The following is a 15,157-nucleotide window of genomic DNA, read 5'->3' on the forward strand; positions in this document are numbered from 1 at the left end:
CAGCAAGACACAGAAAGAGACTAGTGTTTCAGCAAACAAAAAAAAATATATATATATTTTGCAAAAGAGGTTCTTAAACTTTACAACTCAAATGACCTGACACCTGTGATGTCAGGTGTGCAAACGCATTTGGTGGCACATATTTTGAGTATTTGTGGTTAATGTTAATAACATATACATTTTAGATGCCGTCTTTTCAAAAGTTTTGTTAAAAATGTTATAGTTACTGCATTAGGGGAGTGGGTGTGGTGCTGTTTGTTTAAAGTCTTCAAAGTTTGATTTTCAGTTATGTGTATTTCATCATTACCATGTTCACTGGGTTTTTCTTGGTATTCTTTTTGATTAAAATTACTTAGATTCTACAAAAAAAGGAAAGGTTAGGTTTTCACTATCAGGTGGGGTCTATTCATTATTAATTTAATGCTGAAGGGCACTAAACATTTCTGTTACAATTTTCTATTATTCAGTGCAAAGCTTGGGCATGTCATTATGTATATTCATAAGGTTGTTCAAAAGTATCATGAAATATAATGAATGATGTGCATATAGAGACCAATTTCACTTCTGAATAATGATGTTAAGATACTCTCCAAAGTCCTACCTAGAAGGATGGAGAAAGTGTTCCCTTTGGTAATATCATAAGACCAAACTGGATTTTTAAAGGCAGACACTTAGCTTCCAATCTTCGATGCCTGTTTAATGTACTATATTCACCCACAAAGTCAAACTCCCTGGAGATATTATTATCGTTGGATGGAGAAAAAGCATTCCATATGGTTGAATGTAACTACCTTTTCACAACATTGGAGAAAATTAGGTTTGGCCCAAACATTTGTGCATGGATCAAACTACTGTATACCAGTCCAGAAGCTTCAGTTTGTATTAGCAACATTAATTCAGACTACTTCAAACTAGGATGTTGTACCAGACAAGGATGCCCCTTGTCACCACTGCTTTTTGCAATCCCCATTGAGCCACTGGTAGTTCATTGTCGAATTGCTTATGAGATAAAGGGGATTATCAGAGAAGGACTGGAACAGAACATTTCTCTATATGCAGACGATATGGTACTGTATATATCAGATCCACAAAACAATGTGCCTGCCGTCCTAACAGCACTTACAGAATTTCAAATGATTTCTGGTCTCAGAATTAATTTGAATAAAAGTATGTTCTTTCCAGTGAATTCTCAAGCTTACAATATTAGGTTGGACACCTTCCCTTTTGTCATTGCAGATCAGTTTAAATACCTTGGGGTAAACATCACAAGTAAACATAAAGGTCTTTATCAACAAAAATGTACCCTCTGTATGGAAAAAATTAAGCAAGACTTTCATAGATGGTTAACCCTTCATCTCACTTTAGCTGGAAGAATTAACATTGTTAATATGAATATCGTACCTAAGCTTCTCTTTTTATTTCAAAACATTCCAATATATTGTACATCAATAAATCATTTTTTAAGAAATTAGATTCAACCATAACCTCATTTATTTTGAATTTAAATTATCCACATATCCAAAGGGTGACCCTACAAAGACCAAAGGCGGAAGGTGGCATGGCTCTACCTAAATTTCATTTTTATTACTGGGCGGCAAATATACAAGCTATAAAAACCTCGACATTGACACAGATGGATGAACACAGACAGTCTTGGTCCGCAATAAAAATAAAATCCTGCAGTACTTCTTTATATTCCTTGCTTTATACCCCAATAAATACAAGTTATCGCCAATATACTAATAACCCAATTGTGCTTCACTCACTCAAAATATGGAACCAATGTAGGAAGTATTTTAAGATAGAGAAGCTTTTATCTGTGGCACCTCTGCACGAGAACCACCTTTTTCCACCTTCTCAAAAGTATGCAGTTTTTAATGTCTGGAAAACATATTGGATTAAATCACTTAGAGATTTGTACATAGACAAACAAACTGTAATTGCCTTTACTACACTATCGGCACGTAGACTTATTTTGCTCAACTGGAAGAATCCTAACTCCCCAATTCTAAGTCAGTGGGTAACTGATGTTACAGTATATACTATTTGAAACTGGAAAAAATCAAATTCGCACTTAGAGGATCTGTACAAAACTTTTTCAAAATCTGGCATGATCTAAATCAATATTTTAGAATAAGCATTTAAACTGAGGAAGCAGGTTCTCTCCCCTCTTTTACTCCATTTATCTTTATTCATTTATTAATTTATCTATTTACTTATTTTTACTAGCTTAAAGTTTTACTCTGCTGGCCTAGCTCTCTTTCTCAGGGGTGGGGGTTGATTTGTTTCAAACCTATTTTTGTAAAACTTGATTTATTTGTATGTAATGTTAGTCGATTTTAATCTACTCTCTATATATAAAATCCTAAGCCTAAAAGTGCAACGATTTTGTGCAATGATTTTATGTGACGTTTTTATGTCATGTTTTTTGTGACACTTTAAATATGGCTTATTTTAAAACCTACATATATATGTTTGGTATCACTCTTTTCAGAATTTATCGAACTTTAATCTGATGTTGTTAGATTTTCAGATTCTTATTCATTTTTTAAATTATAAACTAAAAAATATCAAGTACTCACATCCCACAAGATGAGACTTAATCGAAAGTGCCAACAGATTTAACCACGCCCGGGGCCAGAAATAAAAGACAAAGAGTAGGACAGCTGCTGTACAGGCTTTTAAATGTTCGAAGCGCTGCGTGAGATGCAAATCATGCGGCACGGCAGCAGCAGCAAGCCAGCAGCTGATCGAGCAAAGAGGAGGTAAAAAAAAAACTGTATTTGTTTCCCATTGTATCACCATTTAAGAGGGGGTTTTGGAGGAGCGACAGCATTTCTTTGGAGTGTGTTCAGCCCCCCTCTTCATAATTCTTTGTGGTTGAGAGGTTAAGAGCACAACATTTCTTGGTGTAACCTGGCAGCTGATCTTACTTGGTTAATTAACACCACCTCCATAGCCAAGAAGGTGTAGCAGTGTCTCCACTTGCTTTAGTGGATGAACAAGGCAAGCCTATCTTTCCACATTTTCACATTCATCACAAGAGCTTTTTAACCAGCGACATCACTGTCTGGTTTGACAAATGCAGTGTCTCTGGCTGTGCTACAACAAGTAGTGTAAACAGCAGAAAAATCATTTGGACCTCTCTGCACTCCATTAAAGACATTTTTATAAAGCAATGCATCTGCAAGTCCATAGCACTATGAAGGACAGCTTGTCCCCCTTCCCACAGTCCCTTTGTCCCAATTCCATCTAGCAGAAGGTACAGGAGCATCTGAAAAAAGTTCTGCTAGGTTCTGCAACAGCTTCAACCAATTGGCTGTCTGGACTCAACTCTGTGCTGCCCCCCACCCTCAGATTTCTTCATCTTATTTATATGCAGTACATTAATTACACTTGTTACTACTGATGTTTTTATTATTTCTTGTTGTTTTATTTATTACTATCTATATTAAATTATTACTATCTATTAACTTCCTTATTATTTATTTACTTACAGTCATATGAAAAAGTTTGGGAACCCCTCTTAATTCTTTGGATTTTTGTTTATCATTGGCTGAGCTTTCAAAGTAGCAACTTCCTTTTAATATATGACATGCCTTATGGAAACAGTAGATAGATAGATAGATAGATAGATAGATAGATAGATACTTCATTAATCCCAAGGGGAAATTCACAATTATTATTTCAGCAGTGACATTAAGTTTATTGGATTAACAGAAATTATGCAATATGCATCATAACAAAATTAGACAGGTGCATAAATTTGGGCACCTCAACAGAGATATTACATCAATACTTAGTTGAGCCTCCTTTTGCAAATATAACAGACTCTAGACACCTCCTATAGCCTTTGATGAGTGTCTGGATTCTGGATGGAGGTATTTTTCACCATTCTTCCATACAAAATCTCTCCAGTTCAGTTACATTTGATGGTTGCCGGGCATGGACAGCCTGCTTCAAATCATCCCATAGATTTTTGATGATATTCAAGTCATGGGACTGTGACGGCCATTCCAGAACATTGTACTTCTCCCTCTGCATGAATGCCTTTGTAGATTTCAAACTGTGTTTTGGGTCATTGTCTTGTTGGAATATCTGACCCCTGCGTACCTTCAACTTTGTGACTGATGCTTGAACATTATCCTGAAGAATTTGTTGATATTGGGTTGAATTCATCCGACCATCGACTTTAACAAGGGCCCCAGTCCCTGAACTAGCCACACATGCCCACAGCATGATGGAACCTCCACCAAATTTGACAGTAGGTAGGAGGTGTTTTTCTTGGAATGCGGTGTTCTTCCACCATGCAAAGTGCTTTTTGTTATGACCAAATAACTCAATTTTTGTCTCATCAGTCCAAAGCACTTTGTTCCAAAATGAATCTGGTTTGTCTAAATGAGCATTTGCATACAACAAGTGACTCTGTTTGTGGCGTGAATGCAGAAAGGGTTTCTTTCTCATCACCCTGCCATACAGATGTTCTTTGTGCAAATTGCGCTGAATTGTAGAATGATGTACAGATACACCATCTGCAGCAAGATGTTCTTGCAGGTCTTTGGAGGTGATCTGTGGGTTGTCTGTAACCATTCTCACAATCCTGCACATATGCTGCTCCTGTATTTTTCTTGGCCTGCCAGACCTGGGTTTAACAGCAACTGCACCTGTGGCCTCCCATTTCCTGATTACATTCCTTACAGTTGAAACTGACAGTTTAATCCTCTGAGATAGCTTTTTGTAGCCTTCCCCTAAACCATGATACTAAACAATCTTTGTTTTCAGATCTTTTGATAGTTGCTTTGAGAATCCCATGCTGTCACTCTTCAAAGGAGAGTCAAAGGGAAGCACAACTTGTAATTGACCACCTTAAATACCTTTTCTCATGACTGGACACACCTGTCTATGAAGTTCAAGGCTTAATGAGCTAATCCAACCAATTTGGTGTTGCAAGTAATCAGTATTGAGCAGTTACATGTATTCAAATCAGCAAAATTACAAGGGGACCCAAATTTTTACATAGTCCAGTTTTTCACATTTGATTTAATTTCATACAACTAAATACTGCTTCACTAAAAATCTTTGTCCAGAAAACACCCCAGTACTCAGATGTTCCTAGGAAATGAAAGACATACCACTGTTATCTTTTTTGTTGAAAGTAGATTAAATTATTATGCAGGCTGAGAGGGGTTCCCAAACTTTTTCATATGAATGTATCTTTTACCAGTAACGGCACACTGCACAATAACGTGCAGTGAATACACTTGACTTGAGCGTTCCTAGTTTTCATACTCTTTCTCTGTACGTTTAGCATTCGTTTGCTCAGAGGTTGATGCGCTTGCTGCTTCCTGAGCAGCTCTTCTTTTCTCCACCCTTGCGGTCTGCTTCTTCTCTTCTTTCCTCGGCATCTTTCTCATTAAAACTGATTAAGTCAGTGTTTGTGTTGCAATTACTTAGTACATTTTCTTAAATTTTTCACTTACGCTGGCAGTTAAGTCTTCAATCTGCCACAAGAATGATTTAAGATATGAAGAGGTAGGGGAAGTGACAACAAAGGTGGTCCGGGATGAGAACGGCGCCTTGCTGGCTGCTGCCGAGAGTTGATTCTACAATAAAATTAAAATAAACAGAGGAATAATCTTGGAGGTCAATCATCACCCCGAAAGCGGATAGTAGACTTCACTTAGTGTATGTGTACCAAATTTCAGGTCAATAGTTCAAACAGTTTACAAGCTGCAGGTGATTTAAAATACTGGACAGACAAACGGATAAAGATAGTATAGTACAGTTCTTTACCTGTCTTGCACTCATCCTGTGTTTATGGATGACAATAAAGCCACTTGACTTGACTTGACTTGAGATATAACAATAATCTATGTGAAGACTTTGGTAACAGTTCTGACACACCTTTTGCTTTATCCCAAAAGGAAACTTATTCTTCTTTGTCACTACACAGTTAAGCTTAATGGCTCTTGTCAAGCCACGGAGAGGTTCACATACTCTAATGGAATAAATATACATAAACAGAGGATAATATGTATTTCATTGTGAAGTGTATGAAAAAAGATACATACGAACAGTTAAATCTGTAAATTTCAATATTACAATTGCCCCCTGCTAGATGTGCCCACAGAAGCAGAAGTAGCCTAGTAGCCTCTTAGTGCTGACATTTATGCAGAAATAGCCAAGGCACAGGGCCAAACTATGTTGTGCCATCATGTAAAACCTGGTAGCATGACAATGTAAAACACAGTTTTTATTAATAAATAAATGATCTGGAAGAATAACAGATGTAACAGGGAGAGGGTCAAACACAGTTAAAATAGAAAAGAACAAAAATTACTACAGTATATAAAAAGTGCAATTCAAAAATTCAGGTAGGTCAAAAAGCACAAGAATAAAAACTAGAATAGGAGAGGTCAAATGGTAGCTGCTGCAATGGCACTAAGTGCACAATGGTAGGGCACTGCCACTCTTTAAGCTTCTCCTTTTAATTTATCCTGTCGCTTCCATCAAGTGACTGTTATGTAATTAATGTTGTATAGCAAGAGATACCAAAAGAAGGGCCAGGGAAATTAGGGGAAAAAAGGAAGGATTAGAAGCAGAGACTTAGTCAATACCTGACACCCTAGAATGTAAATGACAAATACCGGCAGTCACAGGTAGAAACATGAAATATTCAATAGAAATTGTTTGTTAATTTTAGGAGCCTACTGCTGCCTCTAATTTGCTATTACATTTTAGAGACGATTTCTCCCTGGACATAGTAAAAATTAATGAATATGTAAAAAACAAACTTTCAAAAGCAATAGATTTCTTGGGCACCCTAAATTAGAAAACAGGTTTGGTTAAATACAATGAAGCATCTCGTGAGCAGAGTTAAAATCTATACTAACATAGCTTGCTAAAGACCCTTGGGTTAGCTCTTCACTGAATTTATCAGCCCTCTCACTCCAAGAGAGATACCAGTAAGCATGAAGTTCTAGGTTTCCACTGAACTGGAATATCAGTTCCTTCATTAAATAACCCAATAAACCAGCAGCACAATCATATCAATATGTACAAATTTTAAGCATTATCTTATGTTAATTTAACATAAGCTTTTAATTTCACCTACTTTTTCTTTGCTCTGAAACGTGCCTCCCAAGCTTTAACTAATTATTGATTTCAAATTTTATTCTTCATGACAGCTAGCAGTACTATTTCACTTGTGCTGAGGAAATGACAAGGATGAGGAATGAAAAAGTGAGAAGTGAATGGCATTGAAAAGACCTGACATTATACAAACATCAAAAGGTAGGACAAGGACAGGGAGAAAAAACATGAAAGGGACGTGAGGCCTAACCCATTGCTGTGAGGTACGCAAAGAGAGAGCCATCTTGCTAAATGCCACATGCTGTCATTGAAAGGTCATGAAACATGGAGGTCAGTGCAAATCACTGCCAATTAAATAGCAACCAGGATGAATTAAAGGGGGAGTTGTTGTGGAGTTATAAAGTAGAGAAGCTTTGGGAACTGCACTCATTATTTAACAAACTCATATTCACTGGAAGAGTGGATTTTACAGCCCCAAACATACCTAATGCAAGTATGTTTCTTGGTCAAATCAGACCACAGCTACTGCAAGTGTTAATTAAACATTCAGTGTTTTTAATGCTGACTTACATCGATAGGCAAGGGAGCAATAAACCAGGGAGTGAATATGAGTTCATAATTATTTTATGTACTTTTTTCTCATTCAGGCTCATAGATGAACTGGTACCTATCCTGTGAAGAACATGCGCAAAACATAAAACATTCCCGGGCACCACACTTGTCCTTCCAAGGTTCAACACTAACTTTTAAAAGTGTTTAAGGCTTGGTATCTATGCATAAACTTTTGGTTGCCATTTTTAACAGCCTATATTCAGAGTAATTAAGATACTATGTATATACTAGCTTGCTGGCACTTTATAGCATTTCGGTCTGAAGAGGCATCACTTAACATTGTATTTCAAATGTTGTAAGTCAACTTGGATAAAGAATTAAGTCAAATAACAAATAATATCAGAATTTCTGGCTCTGTGCACACCCATTTCTTGTGTTACATAGTCCATTCCGACCTAGCCTATGAGGATTGCGGGTTTATAGTTATGTTTATTGATCAATTGCTCAGAAATGTTTTCACAGCTAAAACCTTTATTAAGTTTAAAGTGCAAGATGCTACAAAAAACATTCTTCATTGACTTAAAATAAAATGAATTTCTGAACATAATCTTGCAGGCATGTAATACTCCACTACAGCAAATAAAAATAAACTGTTTAAACAGCCTTAAACTACCAGAGTTGGCTTCAGTAAGCCATCCGCAAACCCAACCAAATCAAACAATTTTCGTAATTACCATAAATCCCCAGATCACAACAGTATATGCAAAACCATCCTTACAGGTTGCAACATATCATTAGATTTTTGAATATTTTTAACAAATTACAATGTTATATATTCTAATAGATTCTTTATATTTATATATACACATTCTGTTTAGTAAATGTCATATGACCGAGAATAGGTAACAAATCTCTGCATATTTTAAAGAAAAATAATTCTAACATCAGATGATGGTGCATTTTACCTCTGCCTGATCACTTTCTGCTTTACGTCCTATTTTCTAAGGTATTCAGCAGCATATCGATTACTTGTTCTTTTATTGTATTTCTAAAATATTGATTCTTGGATCAAAAATTACTACTACTAAAGTTATTATTGTTTTATGAATTTTATTAACATTGTAGTAGTTGGAAGAAACAATTGGAAAGTTTTGCCTGAGATTATCCCTGTTCAAGCACTTAAAAACTAAGGACTACTCAGGATTAAGTATTGGCACTGTCTTTGTACAAAACTAGGAATTACAGTAACTGAAAAAACTAAAGCTGTAATATGTTACAAAATCAGCATGGAGTAATAGGTTACCCCCAGATTCCATACCCTGTATTTACTTAGTGTCAAACAATATGATATAGCCTGCTTTGTGTTTCCCAGATCCAGCACCAAACAGCAACACAAACACCAGCTGTCTGAAATCTTGTCTCAAAAACTGCAGCAGATTATATATACTCATGCTTTAGGTTCAAGTAAAATATAACCGGTGTTATGCATGCGTGCCTGGTGACTGCCGTTGATGCTCTGGGAAGGTAAGCTATACCATCTCGGGACAGGATCAGGTGCTGGTGCTAACCGTTTCTTCTCTCTCCACCACAGTTTCGAGAAGACATCTCAGGATTACACCTAACCCCACCCACAATGCCTGAAGAAGGCTCCAACCCTAGTTTTCATACTCTTTCTCTGTACGTTTAGCATTCGTTTGCTCAGAGGTTGATGTGCTTGCTGCTTCCTGAGCAGCTCTTCATTTCTCCACCCTTGCAGCCCGCTTCTTCTCTTCTTCCATCAGCATCTTTTCTCATTAAAACTGATTAAGTCAGTGTTTGTGTTGCAATTACTTAGTACTGTACATTTTCTTTAATTTTTCACTTAAGCTGGCACTTAAGTCTTCAATCTGCCTCAAGAATGATTTAAGATATGAAGAGGTAGGGGAAGTGATGGCGAAGGTGGTCGGGATGAGAACGGTGCTCTGCTGGCCGCTGCCGAGAGTTGATTCTGTTACCTCTGAGAAGGTAAGCTATACCATCTCGAGACAGAATCGGGTGCTGGTGCTAACCGTTTCTTCTCTCTCCACCACAGTTGCGAGAAGACATCTCAGGATTACATCTAACCACACCCACAATGCCTGAAGAAGGCTCCAAGCCTTCCACCCAAAACTAATTACAAATGGGCTGGCCCTGGAAGGAGGTGTTCACTTTGAACCTGGACCTCAGTAGTGACAGAGCTCCCGCTGAAATACTATAGCTTTGGGCTACTGACAGCCAAAGTAATCTGAGTGCCGAGGGAAGCGTCCTTTATTATTTTTGTTTTGTTATTAAATGGCATTGTCTGGTTAGCAACCCAACATTTCAAATGGCATCCCTGGTCTTTTTCACCTAGTCACACAGAGCTAACTCCCACTAGAAGCCTTTTTCATTCTGGCCACTTGGAGGGGATACATCTGTGTATGAAAGTGGGTCTTTTTCCTCAGAGTTTCAGGGACCTCACCTAGTGACTAGTAAAACCACCCTTCTTACTATGATGATGTTGTTTAGGTGAAGCACCCAATCAAAGTAGGTGGAGAAAGTACTTATTGCATTAAAATGTACTCTTTAACTGTCTTTCTTTTGTTTATTTGTTGTAAAATAGTAAAACTGTAGCTGAAGAATTAAGTGAATTGCGGTTTCTTCTTTCTGACATTATTGTTGAGATTGTCAAGCTTAGGTTGCAGAGCTGAACAATAAACAAAAAGATAAAACCTGGTTTCCAAGGAGTAATAATTTTATTGCTATTCAGGCAGAAACTGTCTTATATTTTATTCAAAAAGAGTTTATCTTCAGCACAAAAGTACACAGGTTACAACAGAACACAAAGTCTTCCTCGTCATGCAGGTTCAGCAGCTCGGAAGCAGAGGACAGAAAAGTGAGCAATTTAGCTTGTCTGGGATCGGTCTTTTAAACGTTCTAAACATTATACGAGAAGCACATTATTCAGTAAGCCTGCAAACCTGCAGTTGATCCCGCAGAAGGCTGATTAAGAGTGTGTTCCTTTCCCTTTGAAATGCTGTTTATGAGGAAATTTTCAAAGAGCAGCTGTGTTTCTTTGCCATTAGTTTACTGTTTAACAGACATCAGCGCACAGCTAACACAGTGTCAGCATGCAGCTGTAGGCATTATGTGGTAGAAATGCGCAGCAGAGGAGCTACCAAACCGTCTTTGAGCGACTGCCACTGCTGTCATTGAATTGGTGGAGACACTGGTCACAATATAAACCTAAAATTCAAAAAAATCATTTTGTAACACCAAAGATTTCATTATAGACTTGCATGGCCCTCTCATCTTTTGAAAAGGAAATAGCGGAGGGTTTGATTCAAGCACCACAAACAGAATTATTTGTTATACTAAAAACTTTAATTACAAGCTGGAGTTTGTAGTTTTGAAGTAGCAGCAGGCAAAGCTTTAAAAGGGACACATCAACTGTTATGGCACTACTTTCTTAAACACATGAATATAAAGCTGGTGTTAAGTAAGTTCAGAAAATGAATTCTTATTAAACAGACTATAGGGTTTAGAAATTCACCCACTAATATTCTGAACCTGCTCCTTACAGTATAGGGTCACAAAGTTTTAGTGTTTATCCTTGTATCATCAGACATAAGTCTGGGACTAATCCTAGATAGGATACCATTTCAATACATGGCACATTCATACCCATACTCATACTTTCTCATACAGGGTCATGCTATCTACAAATAAAGATGCCTAGAAGGCGAAATTCATCTTTGAGTGTGCTGACCTCTGTCCTAAAAATTATAAAATATTCATCTGGAAGCTCCAGATAAATATTGAGTGTACATTCTGATACTTTATCTATCTAATATTTTTGCTATATTTAAAGATAGATAGATAGATAGATAGATAGATAGATAGATAGATAGATAGATAGATAGATAGATAGATAGATAGATAGATAGATAGATAGATAGATAGATACTTTATTAATCCCAAGGGGAAATTTACATACTCCAGCAGCAGCATACTGATAAGGAAACAATATTAAATTAAAGAGTGGTAAAAATGCAGGTATAACAGACAGTAACTTTGTATAATGTTAACGTTTACTCCCCTGGGTGGAACTGAAGAGTCGCATAGTGTGGGGGAGGAACGATCTCCTCAGTCTGTCAGTGGAGCAGGACAGTGACAGCAGTCTGTCGCTGAAGCTGCTCCTCTGTCTGGAGATGATACTGTTCAGTGGATGCAGTGGATTCTCCATGATTGACAGGAGCCTGCTCAGCACCAGTCACTCTGCCACAGATGTCAAACTGTCCAGCTCCATGCCAACAATAGAGCCTGCCTTCCTCACCAGATTGTCCAGGCGTGAGGCATCCCTCTTATTTATGCTGCCTCTCCAGCACACCACCGTGTAGAAGAGAACGCTCACCACAACCGTCTGATAGAACATCTGCGGCATCTTATTGCAGATGTTGAAGGATGCTAGCATTCTAAGAAAGTATAGTCGGCTCTGTCCTTTCTTGCACAGAGCATCAGTATTGGCAGTCCAGTCCAATTTATCATCCAGCTGCACTCCCAGGTATTTATTGGTCTGTACCCTCTGCACACAGTCACCTCTGATGATCATGGGGTACATGAGGGGCCCGGGCCTCCTAAAATCCACCACCAGCTCCTTGGTTTTGCTGGTGTTCAGTTGTAGGTGGTTTGAGTCGCACCATTTAACAAAGTCCTTGATTAGGTTCCTATACTCCTCCTCCTGTCCACTCCTGATGCAGCCCACGATAGCAGTGTCATCAGCGAACTTTTGCACATGGCAGGACTCCGAGTTGTATTGGAAGTCCGATGTATATAGGCTGAACAGGACCAGAGAAAGTACAGTCCCCTGCGGCGCTCCTGTGCTGCTGACCACAATGTCAGACCTGCAGTTCCCGAGACGCACATACTGAGGTCTGTCTGTAAGATAGTCCACGATCCATGCCACCAGGTATGAATCTACTCCCATCTCTGTCAGCTTGTCCCTGAGGAGCAGAGCTTGGATGGTGTTGAAGGCGCTAGAGAAGTCCAGAAACATAATTCTTACAGCACCACTGCCTCTATCCAAGTGGGAGAGGAATCGGTGTAGCATATTAAATTTGCTATTTAACCTATAAACTAAGTAACTACAGAACTAAGCCTAAAAGTATTCTAAGGTCATTACAGATTTTAAGCATATAAAAGTTCTAAACAATATATGGACATTCTTCCCCTTGACCCACCCCACATTTTCTGCACCAAAATAAAATCCAAGTTGGCTTTGTAACTATCAGAAACCTTGCTCTCCCTGGGCATACCTCTACAATAATAATTCTAGGATTTTTTTGTAGTATTTCCAATATACAGTAGCAAAATAAGCTTAATTGTACATAACATTTATAACAGAACCCTCACCCTCATGACTCAACCATCCCATCCTGAGCTGGGAAACAAGTAACAAAGGCATAGACAAACAACAGACATCCAAGATTTAAAAGACTACAATTGTTTCATAGATGCTTTATTAATTCGATATGCAGGTAACTCCATATGTAATAAATTGCAAAATAAAGATACTTTATTTTCTTTTGTGACAGTGCCAGGGGATTTTCAGCAAGGAAAATTTCAAGAGTACCTAAACAAATGAGGTTCCACTAGTAAGAGGTGAGATGTAGGGAGGACAGATCTAAAAAGATTAATTTTCACTAACTGCTATTTGAAACATTTTTCTCTAGAAAACTCATAGAGTAATTTCTGGCGAAAATATGTAGAGAGAATTCTGAGAATTCATTTAGTTCAAAAACAATAAAATTGTAATGTTTCAGAGTTATAATACCATACAACACCATATCATCTTCTAAGCCTACTCAGTTCTGAACAGAATTATGGGGTCTGGAGCTTATCCCCACAAGCCCAGTGTGCAAGGCAGGAACAGCCCCAGCCCCTCTGGAAATGGCCTCATCTGAAGTACATAAAATTTTGATCTCTGGGATACAAAAAATATATAGCAGAGCTAGAAAAAGTCCAGAGAAGAGTGACTAGACTGATTCCAGGACTAAGAGGTATGAGTAACGAGGAAAAAATAAAGGAGCCAAATCTCTCCAGTTTAGTCAAACTGAGATTACGGGATGACATGATTTTAATGTTTAAAATTATAAAAGGAATTTGAGTTCAACAAGGACATGGGGGGCACATGGGATAATTTACCAAGTAGTATGGTAGACTTCAGGGACATTGAAAACTCAACCTGATGTTACAGTATTTTGGATGAATTAAATGCTTAGGGCTGGCAAGCTTTATTGGACTGTGGCCTGTTCTCATCACAATTTTTCTAATGTTTTAAATATTAAATAGTGTAGAAAATCATCGGTGTGGTGGACTTCAGTGTCTTGATTATAGGTTTTTGGCATTAACAAAAATGGCAAAATACACTCAGACATTGTAAGTACATGTACACTCCATACAGAGTGAACAGGTTGAGAATCAAATCCATGTCCATGTTTGAGGCAATAGCACTCACCAAGATATCCCATGCCACCATAGTATGCATTTAGCCAATAAAAAGGTCAATTAAATCAGTCTAAAATACTCAGGCTGCCCAATTTCCTCACTCCCCCTAAAATGTATCATGAAGACAAGTCTATACCAGTTGGTAAATTCTTTCACCAAATGGGACACTGCGAGGTCTCATTCCATAATAGAAACCCCCAAAGAAGTTGATTGTGCAAAGTAGCTATTGTAAATTTTGTCTAGCTGAGAAGTGAAGAAATTTAGTCTGCAAAAGACAGGACTGAGGCTATGGACATTTGCGAGAGAGAGAGAGAGATGCTGACACCTTGCAGAAATGATAGCTTCATTATCTGCCTAGAGTGCAAATGACAGCTACAAATTGTCCCTCTCTTAACGTGATGAAAAGGTAACGAGAAATAGATTCTGTAGTCATTATCACAAGAGCAATAATGGAGATTGACTAAAGTATACATGTGACTGAAGGTGGCATAGCTGTCTTTCAGAAGAGGAAACTCCTTACCAACTGTCCACAAGAGCATGAAGGAAACCCCAGAATGCAACCACACAAGAATCCTGCTTTGTGTGGTCTGCAGCCAGCATGTTAAATGTTTTCTTGTAACAAAGAATCCCACTGGGAAGCGGTTGTTGTTTTGATTTGATTCAGTCATTCAGCTAATAAACCTTGTCAGTAATTGGCAGAAAAAGCTAAATCAGCAGGACTCAATCCTAGATTCTTGATTATGTGTGACGCCAGACTGATTGCGTGTGAAAATAGAAGTCCTAAATGTGGTTACAAATACACAAAGGTCTGCTAGACACAATGCAACTAAAACAATATGACATGGAGGTGTCTTTGTCTCCAGGATTATTTATATTTACAATTACTTATTTGACTGATGCCTTCATACAAGCAACTTGCAATATTTATGATACAATTGGTTACATTTAATTTTGGTTATCCAATTGGAGCACAGACAGGTCAAGTGACTTGCTCATGGTCACATAGTGT

This window comes from Erpetoichthys calabaricus, chromosome 12 (assembly GCF_900747795.2).
Source record: "Erpetoichthys calabaricus chromosome 12, fErpCal1.3, whole genome shotgun sequence".
NCBI classification, from domain to species: Eukaryota; Metazoa; Chordata; class Cladistia; order Polypteriformes; family Polypteridae; genus Erpetoichthys; species Erpetoichthys calabaricus.